This window comes from Sturnira hondurensis, unplaced genomic scaffold (assembly GCF_014824575.4).
Source record: "Sturnira hondurensis isolate 20B ecotype Veracruz unplaced genomic scaffold, ASM1482457v3 Scaffold0009733, whole genome shotgun sequence".
In the NCBI taxonomy this organism is placed as follows: Eukaryota; Metazoa; Chordata; class Mammalia; order Chiroptera; family Phyllostomidae; genus Sturnira; species Sturnira hondurensis.
The window spans coordinates 4317966-4333381 of NW_028082364.1; the positions used below are offsets into that span (position 1 = coordinate 4317966).

At 52.3% G+C, this 15416-nt stretch overlaps 1 long non-coding RNA gene across 1 annotated transcript; it reads right to left on the reverse strand.

Moving 5' to 3' along the window:
* Positions 1-292: 292 nt before the first annotated feature.
* LOC118994972 (uncharacterized) lies at positions 293-12055 on the reverse strand. The gene is made up of 2 exons (XR_005068172.1): positions 11812-12055; positions 293-1047 (listed from the first exon to the last, which is right to left on the reverse strand). It is a non-coding gene; the product is annotated as an uncharacterized LOC118994972 (long non-coding RNA).
* Positions 12056-15416: the final 3361 nt, after the last annotated feature.

Genomic DNA, 15416 nt, shown 5'->3' on the forward strand with positions numbered 1-15416 from the left:
ACACTGCTCAGAATGGTACACAACTTAAAACTTGTTTGTTCTAGAGTTTTCCACTTAATAATTTCAGACAGTGCTTGGCTGCAAGTGACTGAAACCATGGAATGAAACCATAGAGAAGAAGGGAGTACTGTGCTGGCGGGGTTAGGTCTTCAACCTGTGAAATTTGGGAAACCACTTGATTTCAAGAATTATATGAAGCTACATTAATCAAGACCATGGTGCCAGCATCAAAGTAGCCACAGAGACAAGTGGAACCCAACAGAATCAAGCAACTGACCGTATATGGGTTTTGGACAAAGCTGCCAAGGACATGCAATGGAGAAAATACAGCCTTCTCAACAAACGGTCCCGGAACAATCGGGTAACGTCGGCAGGAAAGCAAACTGGGAGCCACACCCGTCACCAGCTGTAAAAACCAACTCAAAACCAGGTCAGGAATCTAAACGTGAACCTAAAACTATAAAACATCTTAGAGAAAACAGGGAAAGGCCTCTGTAGCCTGGAGTCACACGAGACTTCTCAAATCTACAACGAGAGCGTGACCCGTAAAGAACGAATCAGTGAACCGGATGCACCACAAGTAAACTCTTCCACTGTCGGAAACCCACCTTTGAGACAATAAAACAACAAGCCACCCACGGGGAGAAAACACTTGCGAAGCACACGCCCGATGAAGGACTTAATGTCCAGAATAAACGAAGCCCTCTCAAAACTTAACAACAAGGACACAACCCAGGTGTTGAAAACCGGCAAAACACATGTGAACAGACTCTTAACCAAAGACACACAGATGGCAAACAAGCGCATAAACAGGACTTCCACTCCCTGTCATCGGTCATCAGAGAAATGCTCACTGAAACCACAAGGCGACGCCCCTGCACCCCCATCCGAATGGAGGAACTGAAAAGACTGACCTTGGCACGTGCTGGCAGAGGTGCGAGGACCCGGGACTCCCGCACTGGTGGCGTCAGCCATACACTCACCTTGACACATCCGGCTGCCAGCATTACTGCCCTTGATCCAGCCATTCTTCCCGGGGGTGCTGACCTAAGAGAAAAGAAAAAATGTGTATGTGTGTGTGTACATATTATATGAAATACAAAGACCTGAACACAAATGTTCATAGCAGCTTTGCTTATAATTGCACAAAGCCAGAAACTGTACAAATGGCTGTCAACAAATAAACTGTGATATACCCATTTAATGGCATACTATTCTGCAATTTAAAAATGAGCTATATATGTAAACAGCAATATGAATCTCAAAACAATTATGCTTCATGAAAGCCGAACAGAAGAGTCCAGGCGATGTGACTCTCTGTCGAGAGCTCCAGGGTCTGCAAGCTAAATCGCAGCGACACAGGTCGGACCGGCGTTCGCCAGAGGCGAGGTGACACCCCGAGGGAGCAAGTGTACGAAGTCAGGAGCGCACACGTAGGGGCCCCGGACGTGGGCCCTGCCTTGAGTGCCGTAACGGTCTCGGGGTGTATGAATACGTCAAAGCCTGTAAAACGGTGCACTTGAAGTTGTGCCGTTTATTACTGTAATCAATCACCCCTCACGCTGATTTACAAATTAAAGCCCAGAGGAACATGCAATCCACTAAGTCCAGACTGTAAAAAATTACAGGCAAATGATCTTGTTTCTTCAACTAATAAGTTCCAAGAAAAAAAGAAAGAACCACAGGGAACCTTCGGTTAAACAGACCAAAGAGATCTACTGAGTAACAGCAATGGTCCTGATTTGGATCTGATACAGGCATCCAATTAGAACCCTGAACACTGACTGGATAGCTCATGACATTAAGAAAGTATTTTTAATTTTTTAGTGTAATAATGATGTGGCTACATGCTTTAGAGCCGCACTCAGAGATTCATAGTGAAATACTTATGGATGAAACTACGTGATGTCTGAAACTGGCTTCGGAACAGAGGAGGCGGGGACACAGCCGAAACTCTAGGAGCTGTGAGCTGACAGCTGTCGGAGCGGAGCAATGGCTGTGTGGGGTTCCTCCACCTGTGTTCCTCCACCTGGTTTTTCATGACCTTCCCAAGAGCCTTTTTAGACATTATTTTGAACTTTCAGTGCCAAGGATACACTGTGCATCTGCGGACTGTGGCCCTCTGGACTAGCACGACCATTCTAACAGTTCAGATACATTCACCCTTCCCCCAAAACCAAGTTTCCCCAGCTCTTGACCCCTCTCCCTAACCCGGTTGAGAATGTGTGCATTACACTACTACACACACTGCGTAGGTTTTTAAGTTTCTGTTCAAATGTTTTCAAATAACTTAATTTTTAAAAGGAACAATATAAGAAGTGTAATTGTTCATGTAACGAGACAATGGCTAGGGGAAATCTACGGAACCAGCTTCTAAGCCGCCCAGAACCAGGACTCAAATGGCAAGGGGAGTAGCTTGTCGCTAAGAAGCTTGTGATGGCACTTAAACCACCGAGATCTCGGGCTCCCAGGTCTGGAGGGCCCGCAGGTGGGGCAGGCACCGGGGAAGAACCACCCACAGCCAGACCCAGAGTCTTGCTCGCCTCCCCTCTTCTCTCCTCCTAACTGCTCACCTCACCCCCAAACTGGCTTACTTGTTGGATGCTCACTTGGAAGCTACCGTATTTTGCCATGTATAATACACACGTTTTTGCCCAGATTTTTGAGGGGAAAATAAGGATGTATGTCATACATGGGTACAATGATTACATAGCATGAGTATAATAATCCTGTGTATAATGCACACAAAACCATGGGTGCGCATTATACTCGGCAAAATACAGTACATGCTTCCTCTCACCCAGTAGGAAAGAGAAACTCCGTCCCAGCATCCAGTAAAAGTCCTTTACTCATCCCGACTGGACCAGCTTTGGCACTGCCCGTCTCCGGCCATTTCTGCAGTGGGGAATGGAACGGGCTGCGTGGCCTGGCCCAGGCCAAGTGGTCCCCTGTGGGCCGGGGAGCTGCATGGCGGTGGTGTTTCCAGCGCGCTGGAGCTCCCCAAACAGAAATCAGGGCTTTGGGAGGGGGAAGGGGAATGTCCTTTTCTCCTTTGCTTCTATCTGCACCTCAGTTTAATTGTTTCAAGTCCATGTCTCCATAAGGTGGAGAATGTTGGATGACCACTGCTGTGTTAAGGGGCAAATAGGTATGTCAGCTCCAGTTTTTAAAAATCCCAGGAAAGGACATGATTGGCCTGGTTTGGGTCACGTGCTCATGCCAGGCCGTCACTGCTGCCAGGGTGATGGAACACACGCTTGGCATAGCTAGGGTCAAACGCCCGCCCCCTGCCAGGGATGGTGCAAGGCAGAGCTGTCATGCGGGGTGTGTCTTCAATACCTTTTTTCTTTCCCAACCCTCTTCCCGCACCATGCCCTCCAGCTCCAAATTTGGCAGACCGAAGAGCGTATCCTGAAAACAAAACAAAACAGAACAGAACAAAACAAAACAAAAGCCCTTAGGTGACTTCTGTCTGAACAGGCTCTGGTTCCCCATACACATCTCGCTCATTTGAAATAAGTATCAAAGCAGACAATGCCTGAGCGAGCTGTCATGTCCCCGAGACTCGGAGTCCTCACTGTCAGGCTGGAGTTAGCAAAAATCCCTGAGTCAGAAAGTAGCGGTGATGTGAAAGAAATGGCGTACGGCGGGCACTTAATAAATGGTAACTTTTACACTCAATTCCAGTGTGTACTTAAAAAAGAAGTCTAAAACGAATCTTACTTTAAAGAAATTCTCCAAGAACATTTCAAAGCCTCCCATGGCTAGGAAGGGACCACATCGCCTCCATCACAGAGAACACCTGTCCCCAGGGTGTCACCCACCCGGCGCCCACCTGCACACCCAGGCCCAGCCCCTCCGCCCAGTTTCTCAGAACTCAGCTCTGTGCCTTCGCCCGCCACCACCTCCCTCCCCACCTCCAGGCATCTGTGCTGCCCGCCCTGCAAGCTGTCTCCCTAACACCTCACCTACTCACGGCTTCATTATTTGATTCCCTCGTCCTTCTCACTCAGAGGAGGAAGAGGAGTGGGGACAGTCACACACAGCAGGAGAGTGGTGGAGGGGGTGGAGAGACGGCCATGCCCACAACCCCCACCTTAGAACAGTCCTGTATGTCCGTCTCTGCCCTCTGACCCAGATGCAGGGGGCGATCCTCCTAAAATGCCCACTGACCCAAATTCCTTCCTGCTGAAAACCCCACAACGGTTCCCAAATGCTTAGAAGGTGACATTCTGGCTCCAGGTGTGGTATTCAAGGTCCTTTTAAAAGAGCCATTGACATCTTGTCCTAACTGCTAGCCGGCCTTGAAGGAGTCATCAAACTGAACTGAATTCTCCCTCCCAACCACCAGGCTTCCTCATGCCTTTGCCCCTATTTTCCCTCAGCCTAGAAGGTTCTTTCCCATCTACCCCACTGGAAACTCCTACCCAGGACACAGCTCTCATTGTCACGCTCAGAATGAAGCCTTCTCGGGGTGACAGGCAGCAGTGCCGTCCCCTTTCGTGTCCAACTGAACCCTTCGTAGGTACCTTAGAGGCAGCTCTCTCCGTCTTCCTGGCCCTGGTAGATGGCGAAGCCTAAGAAGCGAAGACTGGATTTCACTTACGTTGATCCCTAGCACCAGCCTAGGACTTGGGGCCACATAGATACATGATGACCAGGTGAGCAGATAAAAAGCATTAGCAGGTGTATTCATGAATGGGTGGAGGGAAGTAGGCTGATGGGAGGATGAACAGATGATGGATGGATGGTGAACCATGAACACTTCAAAAACAGAGAAGGGTTCTTATTCAACTGCTTTCACAGTGCCTAGAACAGAGTCTACAATACGGTAAGAGATGGTCAATACACGTTGCTGAAGGACTGAATGCATGATTGAAGGACCACATTATTCTGGTAAAGGCTTTGGACTGAGTCAGAGACCTGAATTCTGTCTCCATCTGTATCCTCAAGATGTCTATATGAACATGAGAGACTTGACCAAACACCTTGAATCCACCTCCTGTGAAATGGGTAGGAGAAATCCAATGATTTCTCCTCTTTTCCAAACAGGCTTATGTTCCCTGATTTGAAGCAGCCCAAATCTTAGATAAGGCTGTGGGCTGGGGGAGGGGCCCCACTTGAGCAAATGTGTGTTTACTTACAACTTGTCCTAATGCAAAGCTGATCCCAGATCTCTGCCAATGAAGGGGGAGGAGTTAATACACTCCAGATGAGGTTCTGTTCAAACCGTCTGGCTGAAAGCCTCGTGGTGGAAACGAAAGACAAGCTGAGAGTAGAGCCGGAGGGGTAATTACAGTGAAACTCGAACCTCTTCGAGGCTGTACCCACCCCGAGCTGACAGGAAAGAGAGAAAGGCCAGGGCACACAAAGCCTTCCCAGGGCCGCTGGCTGCTGGCCAAAGGCACCCTGTGTCCAGAACAGTTGTTTGTCCGTGGCAGCACGTGGTCTGTCCTGCCGAAGCCACACCTGGATCTTGGCACGCTCTCAGAACAATGGCTGTACCGAGGACACAGCTGTCATTAGTCACAGACTGGTACGTGCCAGGCACCGTCTACACATCACCTCATCACATCTCCCAGCAACCCCGGGAGGCAGGAATGATCATCTGTGCTTCATGCAGGAGCACAACGCAGCCAGTTAAGTGTCAGACTGAGGAGCTGAACCTGGAGGACCCTGGCCCCTGGTCTGTGGCCCACTGCCCTGAACTGGCCAGGGAACAGCCCAGAGACTGGACTTCATGCCACATTGAACTGCAGTGGCTCCCGCCAGGGCTCGCCCGACCCTTTGCAAGGTGCTCTCTCCCTGCGTCAAGCCTGCAATGCTGGGCCGTCACTCTGATTTCACAGATGAGAATACTGGGACTCAGACTGACTGGAGAAATGGCCACACGACAATGGAACTGAGATTCCATCCCTGGGAACTGGAGCCCCAAGCCAGGGCTCTCCACTGTCGGGTTACTCTGCTCCCATGTCACAGTGATAGCGGACATCAGTGGGGTTCGCCTGAACATCTAGTCTTCCTTCCTCTGGTGACAGCCTGCGAATTCTCTTAGGAGGGTCACACCCACCACACACACACACACCCCCACCCGCCACTTCAGTCCATGAGATTTGGGCAGAACTGATATACCCTGTTCTCCCCCTACCCTTTGCAGGGTGGACAGACAATCCGCCTGGCCACAGTGACCGTGTATGACCAAAGATATCTACTGAGACCCCACCCACTGACACTGGAGGAAACCACTGAGAAAGAGGTACCCTCTTTCTACTGGGATTTCTGAGCCAGTGAGAAAGACACCAGGACCTGCTGGGGGCCACCTGTGACCCTGCAAAGGGACAGGCTGCTGGAGAGACACCAACACAGAGAAAGACTCGTACAAGAGACGGAGAGTGACAATTTCCTAAGGACCTATTTTGAGACCCTGGATCCCACCACACCTGAATATATTCTGGGTATATGAGCCAGTGAGTTGCCTTTCTATTTAAATCAGTCCAAGGGGAGTGTCTCTCACCTGCACCCGAGAAGCTCCGAGGCAATACGTACCCCCACCACCACCACAGTGAATTACCATCACTGGGTCTTGGCTGTTGTCCCATTAGACTCAGGTCACTGGAGTGCAGGGACTGGGTCAAAGCCACCATTTTGTCTCACTGCCTGACTCCAACCATGCCTGGTATTTGTTGATTAAAGAAAAAATCCAACTTGACCCAATGACCCTCTGTGAAGTCAGAGGGATGTCGGACCCAAGAAACCCGAATTCCGTGGCCTGGCTCACCTTTCCCTCCTTCTCTGCCCTTCAAGGCCTAATTCCAAGGCTCCCTCCTCTGAAACTGGCCCACAGCCCTACCCGCTCCAAGTGCCCCCACCCCGTCAGGCCCTCTCTAGAGTGTTTCTGCCTCTCGCGGCATGAGCACCCCCACCCCAGCTCCCCTCCTGGATGCGGCCGCGAGCACAGGCCCTGAAGTGGGGTCCTTTACATATCGCTCCAGCCCCTGGCACCCCAGGGCTCAGGAAACATTTTCATTCAGTAAACACCCCCAGCCCCTCCTGTATGTCAGGCACTGAGGTTGCAGAGGCAAATGCGGCTCAGCAGTTAAAACAGCCCTGGCTGGCGTGGCTCTGTGGACTGAGCGCCGGTCTGCACGCCAAAAGGCCGCCCAATTCGATTCCCAATCAGGGTACACACCTGGGTTGCAGGCCAGGTCCCCGGTTGGGGGCTTGTGAGAGGCAGCCAACAGATGTCTCTCTCACACTTGGATGTTTCGCTCCCTCTCTTTCTCCCTCCCTTCCTCTCTTCCTAAAAGAAATTCTTTAAAAAATATAAAAATGACAATACTGAAAGCTAGCATTTACTGAGTTACTACTTCGTGCCAGGCACAGACCTAAGCACTTTACCTGTATTCACTCACCTAACCCTCAGGGCACACTACTGAAGTAGCTACTACCATTACCCCCCATTTCACAGATGAGGGGACTAAGGCTCAGATGTCGAAGAACCTTGCCAGAGGTCACAGAGATGGCAAATCTCAGAGGCAGGATTGAAATCCAGGCAATCTGGTTCCAAATCCATGCTCTGAACCGGTCCACGGATGGGATCATGAGTCCTTATGGGGCTGTTCTGTCACAAGCCAGGCCTTCTTCCTGTCTATCTCCCCTGCCCCCAGAAACAGCTGGGCTGAAAGTAGAACAGGCCACGCCCCGCAGTACTGATGAAAGCCCGGATTCCGGAGTGGGACGCACTGGCACGGATCTCTAACAACACCATTCTCTGGCCCTGTGCATCCTACAGTAACCTCTCTGAGTCTCAGTTGCTTCGGGATTAGTAACCCCGCAGGGCAGTTATGAGACTTGAAAGGGCAAATATGTGAAAATCACTTAGCACAGGGCCTGGCCCAGACCAATCAGGAAGTGCATTCGCTGTCACTGGAACCTTTTATTGTTCTTACAGGATAGAACAACCTGTCAACATAGAGAGCTTGGCACAAGGCGCACCATCGAATATTATAAATCTGCCCTCACCACATTCTATGACCTTGAAAGAGCACCTGCACTTCTCTGAAATGATTCAACCAATGCTGTTTCCCAAGCTCCTAAAAGCCCCGCTTCCAGCCGGCCTTTAAAATGAATCAAGGACTTGGAATTCCCTCTATTTCTCCACCCACAGAATCAAAGGCAGCAGGCGAGGGCTGAGGAGCGGGGGAGGAGGAATGCAAGATGGAACAGGCCCCAAGGTTTGAACTTGCAGAAGCACAACTGTGGCTCAGACTAGGCTCTGCTGAGCTGCAGGGCGCAGGCCCCCCTGTTCTGCTTTGCCTGTGCCCTTGAGAAGTAAACACAGCTGCCAGAAAGCGGGACGCTTCAGCCATGGCTAATCCCAGGCCACAGGGCGAGCAGGAACTCAGAGAGGCCCTGTGATGCGAAGTCTTCTCCAAAAATGTCAGCAAGTACACAGAACAAAGAGGGAGGGGACAATGCAATGCAAATACAATTAGGCTTCGGAACTGGAATAAAGGCTGAGTGCACAGACCAGCTCCAACCTTCCCAGCACACAGCCTTCCTAGTGCGGCCTTGGTTCCACTGCCCTCTCGTGGCAAAATGGGAACCAGCAAGCAGGTTTTAGGGGCTGGATCCCAGGGGTTGGAGCCTGGAGACCAGACCCCCCTCTCCACCCTGCGGCCACGGGCCTGGCTCAGCCCCTCCTTCAGCTCTTCTGCGCAGCCTCCAACAGCTTCCCCACTGGTGCTAATAAGCATCACCAGCAACTACACAACACTGACCTCAGGCGCTGTGCTAAGCATTCACATGATCCCAGTGAACTGTTCCACCACTCTGGAACTGGGTAGTATCTCACTCACAGATGAGGAAACTGAGGCTTGCACGGCGAGAGGGCTTGGCCAAGGCTAGAGGCTGGCTACTGAGATCTAGAGTTGAAACCGGCAGCACTCTGGACTGGGCCCATACACCTAACCACCTCAGCAGCAGCAGCAGCAGCAGCTTCCCTAGGAACCTGCTAGACTCCACCGCCCCCCACTGCAGGATAGGGAACCACCAACCCCGGGGGTGGGACTGAGCAATCTGCGCTTTGACGGCCCCCCAGGGGGTCCAGAGGCCCCAGCTTGAGAAGATCCACGTTACACTGCACAGCTGTGAGAACTCTCTCTGGAATCTAGTTGCCACAACACCCCACGTGGTCTTCCTAATACACAGCACGGAGATGCCTAAAGCCCTTAAATCGCTGACAGGCTATAGGTCTCACTCCTTAGCACAGGGGACAGGCCCCTTCACAGAGGGGCCCCGTCTACCTCTCTAGCCCCACACCTGTCACACTCCTCCCCTGAATCCAGGGAAGCAGGGGGTGGAAGGGAGAGAACCCAACACCCTCTGTTGTCTGCTGCCCCCTGGACTGAGCATACTGTGGGAAAATCAGACTGCCCAGAGTGGGGAACCTGACGCTCAGACAGGTGATGAGACCTGCCTACGTTCATGCAGCTGGCAGGTGGCAAGGTCAAGATAAGAGCCGGGGACCATCTGACACCACTGGCCCAGGGCTTCCAAGCCAGGTGGGGCCACACTGGTTAGGAAGCTGGACAGGGGCCCCGTGCCTGTGGGCTCTGATTGCTGAATGGGCGTAGGGTTCCCCTCCAGGTTCTATCTTTATTTAATGGAGCCACCAGGCCAAGGTCCAGCTGGTTGTACCCAGAAGGCCTTCTTGACCTTCTCTGGGACCCTAATAATAATGGGACAGAAGCTTAGAGAGGTCAAAGCCTGGAGGTGATCCTCAGGTAACCACAGCTGGAGGAGAGATGGGTGAGACCACAACAGGCAAGGCAGAAGAGTCCAAACGCTGGGCGGACGCTCTCCCCCAACACAAGCACTGTTAGAGGAAAGCCACCACTGCCCAGGTTCCTGTCAGCCAAACCAGCACAGGATGGTCCCTGTCTCCACGTCTTTGCCTGCATGGCCTCCTGCCTCAAACCTCCTCTAAGGGCTCCCTGGCTGACTCCTGCCCATCCTTCTAGGACCAACTCGAATGCCTCCTCCCGGAAGCCTTCTTTTCTTCCTCCACACTCCTGGGCCGTTTTTGTGACACTGTTACAGTGGAATGAGCAGCCAGAGGGGAAGTCAAGGCAGGGCCCTTGCCATTGTAATTTAACAAAGAACTTAACACAGGGGCTAAAAGCAGAAGCTCCCCTGCTGACCCAGTCATCTTGAAGCTGGTCCGACAAGGCGGCCAGACACCCCAAACCAGTGAAACTACAGTAGTGCAGGAGGCGGGGAGCCCTCGAAAGTCTGCGTGTTTCATCCCCACTGGCTGGGAAAAGGAAAACCTTGAGACTGCGTATTCACCCCAAGGCCTGGAAGGGAGAGGGGGAGGGTGTTCACAGTGCCCCAAGAAAAGGTCCATAAAACAGCTTTGGTTTACTGCCTCCTGTCATGTAGGCAAAATGAACAAACAGGCTCTACAGCAAGTTGAGGATTCGGGCCAACAGGCCCTGCCCCCATTACATACGTTTGGGTGATCACATCTCCCTGGGGAAGCTGGCACCACCTCTACCCATCAATCAATATGTAACTTCTCGGCCCCCACCCCACCAACTATACGAGTCCTCAGAACAAAGGACTGTTTCTGGGCCTTGTCTCTTGGCCTTGGGGCTCTCTTGCCACACCAGGGGACCCCAGCCACCTCTTTGCTGGCCACCTGGCCTCTGGCCACCCTTGCTTTTGCTTTCCTATTAGAACTTAGCACTAATAAACTTCGCTTGCACACTAGTTGGCTCGCTGGCTTATAATTCTTTACTACATTGATGAGAAGAACCGAGTTTCTGGGAGTTCCTCCCATACCACCACCGCCCGACTTCCAATAGCCCAAAGGAACAGCAGGACTCGGGCAGTGGTTCTCGACCAGTCAGATGTGGGGCTCGCCTTGGCAGTTGGGTTGGGGAGGGTGGTCCTGGTGTGTGGCCCGGGCTGGGAGAAACCACCCGCTGGGAAGAACCTGGCTTTGCAGCCATGCACAGAGGTTGCGATCCCGCTCCTAGGCTGCACCGCTGGAGTGAGGAACACCCCCGCTCAAGGCCAGCTTCATAGCCCGAGAGTTAGGGCTACACCGCCTACCTCTGTGGGCCACTGAGGGTTAAATGAGGGCTTTACATCCTTCCCTGGTTTCTGCCCATCAGCATTTTTGCCACAAAGCACAAGACCAACCCCCATGTTGATGGTTCACAATCCTCTAAGACTCCTAGCCTTCACATCTCTGTTATTGACAAGCCACATCTAGACTGTGCTGAACCTGAACAGTTGGGGTTTTGGACCCATGTGTAGGACATAACGCAGCGACAGACCATGGACTTCAAACTAATGTACTGACCACCTGTCCCTAGGCAAGTTCCCTAACATCCCTGAACCCAGTTTTCACTTGTAAAATGGGTCCAGGGTACAGCCTGATTCTGCCCGCCCCCGCCGCCCCTTTTACAGGGCCGGAGCTCAGGGGAAGCTGACTTGTGGTCACACCAGCAGTGATTCCCTTCCACCAAGAAGGCAGAGGGCCCCTCTCCACTCCGTGCGGCACGCTGCACTTCGGCAGCCACAGCGGAGATGCTGCCCGTCATTAATGTCCAGTAAGTCATCACAGGCCTGATCATCCTCAAGGAACCCCACAGTGACATCCGTTTCGGGAGAGACCTTTCTCCACGTTGACTTTAATCCCCACTCTGGGAACAGTCAGTGCCCTGCCCAATTCTCCTTCGGTCCCCAGGACGTCCGGAGACCTGCTGACAGCTTCATGACGCATGTGTGCCAACGCCTCACCTCTGTGCCAGTCACCTTATGAAGAAAGTAAAAGAAAACAAGATACGTTCAGTGACTTGTTCTTGCCAAATCCAGGGTGGTTCCAGTGATCCTTGGTGACACTGCAGCCAGGGCAGGTGGCACCCAGTGGGTTTGTTGCTATGACGCTGCAGGTCAGGGAAATGTTCTCACACTCTGCCTGCCTCTCCAAAGGGTGGAAGACCAAGATGCTGGATGCCTTGAAGTGCAGCAGCTGGTGGTTCCATGTCAGCAACAGTTTCCGACACGAACTGCTGGCAAACCGGCAGTTACTGATGACTAGTTCTCCACTCAGTATCCCTGAACGAAAATAAAGGGCCTTCGCTCTGCAAACCGGCACTAAACGGTAAGTGTTACATACTCATTTCCTATGAATTCCACCCATCCCCCCCTTCATTGTGCAAAATGAGGTCAGCTCAGGGGCAGTGAAAGCCTCCCGAGGCAGGGAGGTTTAGACGGCACACAGAAATGGTGTGAACACCTGCACTACAGTAATAGCTATTCATTGAACGCCCGCAACCCACCAGGCATTTGACATGCATCAATTCATTTTGCCCTCATAGGCTACACAGTTACTATGAACGTCATAAAAATAAGCCAACTGCAGCTCATGGAAGTGCAGTGACTTGGCCAATCTCCCAGTTACTGGCGGCAGAACGAGGAACTGAATCCAGGTCTACCCTGCTCTTCCCCACTTGCCAGGCAGCACGACCAACCCATGCAGAACGAAGTAACCCAGAGCCTGGCCCCCGTCCCTGCCTCCAACGCCCTCTCCTATTCCTCCTGACCATCTTCTCCACCAGCCAGGACTCTGCCGCCGGCTCGGCTTTGCTCCAAGCTGCAGCACCCCTCATCATATGTCCTCTGCCCTCCATTCTCCTCCTCCACATTCCAGACTTGCACTGGCTCCACCTTGCCCCACCCTCTGCCACAGCCTCAGCAAACAGAACTTGACCCTCTCCTGACTGCTATCCCCACAGGTGGCAAACAGTTCCGACTTCCGCTCCACTGTCCACAATGCAGTCATCCATCACGCAGCCACACGGCAGCAGAACGCTGATCCAATCTCTCCCCTCTGATCTGTGCCATGCCCAGGGTGTGATGGACAAGTCTGCTGCCTTCACGACACCCTTGCCTGGGATGATGAACATGGCTCTCTCGGCTCTGGCATCTAGAGCCAAGCTGATGGACTGATGACACGTCTCCGTGGCCTGGCTACGGTCTCATTAGAAGCAGCTCCTCCTCAAGCGGGAGGGATGCATTAGCGTGTCAGGTGCTGTGGCAGACACTGCACAAATACTTTATCTCACTAATTCTCCTACCACCCAAAGACGATTCGTCGTCCCCACTTGACGGATGAGGAAGGTGGGTCAGATCCGTCACTGCCGGCGCTGGGAGCCAATTCCGGTTCTGCTCAAGTATGAAGCCAGCCTCACTCCCACTGCACCAGCGTTGGAGGGAGAAGAGGAGGAACACCTCACCTACATACAGGTGTGTCTGCGTGTGCAGTGCCCTTCCATATGTACTCCCCTTCTGAAATACAGGCTGACCTTTTCATTCCTTTTACAGGCCCTTTTTCTTCTTAAGAGAGTAGACATTCCACGGTCCCTTTTACGACTAAAATCTTTAGGGAGTAGAATACACCTTTGACACAAAAAGAGATCATTTCTACCCCATTCCTGTCATTCTAAACTGAACCCAGAGTCACATCCCAACCAGCTCCTAACATACCCACCACACACCGCTTGGCTCTGGGACCTGCCAGAACTGGCCTCCTCCGGTTCACCCTCTGGCGATCGCCCGGCGTGGACAGCGTAGCCTGCTCCTCGGTCTGCCCGCATCTGAGCAAGACGCCCTGCTCTGGCCTCCCAGTGCATTCCGCCAGGAACGGCCGCCCCCTCCACCGCCGGCTGCACGGCCTGACCCGGGACAGCGGAGGATGAAGGGCACAATTCTCAGGACACACACGCACACCTCACACAAACTTACCATTCGGCAGGTTTTCTCCTTCCCTGGGCCTCATGCCAGAGAACCCAGGATCTCAGCGAGAGAGATGACACAATCTTAGCTACCTCTCTCTTAGCCTGACTTGTAACTCTAGTCAACGCAGCAGTGGGTCACTGGCACGGCACATGTGACGCTCCCTGCCATCGCAAGTCTAGCTCGGGGCTGACCTCTCCACCCACTTCTGACTTGCTCGTGTCTGCAGCAGCGATTATCTGTCATCCCTAGACTTACCGAATAATAAATGGCCACATCTGCTCCCGGAGGGCCTCCTCCCTGCTCTAAACGAGGATCTCACTCAAACCACAGGGCTTCCGTGGTCTGGCACACATCACATCATTCCGCCAGGAAGGGGTCCCTGCAGGACTCCGAAGCCAAAACAGAAATGTCAGCAAGACCCCGACAGTGAGCGAAAGCTCCCAGAAGCCGGAGTTCCTTCTTCGTAGATGTCTTCCTGTTGCTACAGGAAGTGTCCCACACATCGAAAGCAGAGTCTCTTGGTTAAGTGATAGCTGGCACGGATCACTGCCTTACACAAACCCAGGGGAAAACATCCACACGGAAGGAAGAGGAGAGCTGATCAAACACCAAGAATCTAAACCAGACCTTAGCATCTCATTCCAGTGCCGTGGAGGGATACACGGAGAAACACAGGAGCAACCACAGTGACAAGTTATTGCAAAAACAAGAAACAATGCGCCAAAGTTTACTCCCCGCGACACAAACACCGAACTCCTGACAATGCTTTTTACAGGGTTGTACCTGAAAAGCCCGTTTTTCAGAAGAGGTGGGGGCAGAGGCTGCTCTGGGGGCTGGAGGAAACGCTACTGAGCCAGAAGACCAGGCTCAGTCAATCAGGCACTAATCCAGGCCAAGAGTGACTGCTCAGAGCCACGGGCCACTCCTGTGAGATGGGAACGTAAATGGAAATGGAACAGCCATGGCAACGAAGGCACCCAGGTCTGGACTCTGGCACATGAGTAGCGATGAGTTACTTCTACCCCCTGGGGCAGGAAAAGGATGGTGCCCAGCCTCGGGAGGCTGTCCCAAAACTCGAGTAACAGCTGATGCGAAGTGCTCTCTATGGTGCCAGACTCGGAGGGAACGGCCAATGACTAAAACAGTCTAAGACTTACTGAGTGTTCATACCACTCAACACGGCGCTGACACCTCGCATGACTTCTCTTGTCATACTTGTCTCCGAGACGTTCTCACAAAGCTAGACATGTTTCTATGTACGAATGAGCCCAGGGAAACTCCTAGGATACACACTAAAACGCTGATTGTGACTCATGGTGCTGGGAATACGACTTTTCTTTCTGCTTTTCTGCTTTTTCTAAATTTTCTACAAACATCGTTCACTGAGGTATATCCTGTTTTACGCTGAAATACATTAAAATACAATGAAAATCATGACATTACTCACCAGAACCTCCTACACGAGCCATTTCTTTTGGAGGAAAAACTAACAAAGCTCTGCTCTGAGGAGCTGGCACGAGCTTCTCTTCCCACCATGAAGCAGCGGACTTGCCCCCGTCTTCACTTTGCCACCAGGGAGTGCAGAGTCCAAACTTTAGTCCAAT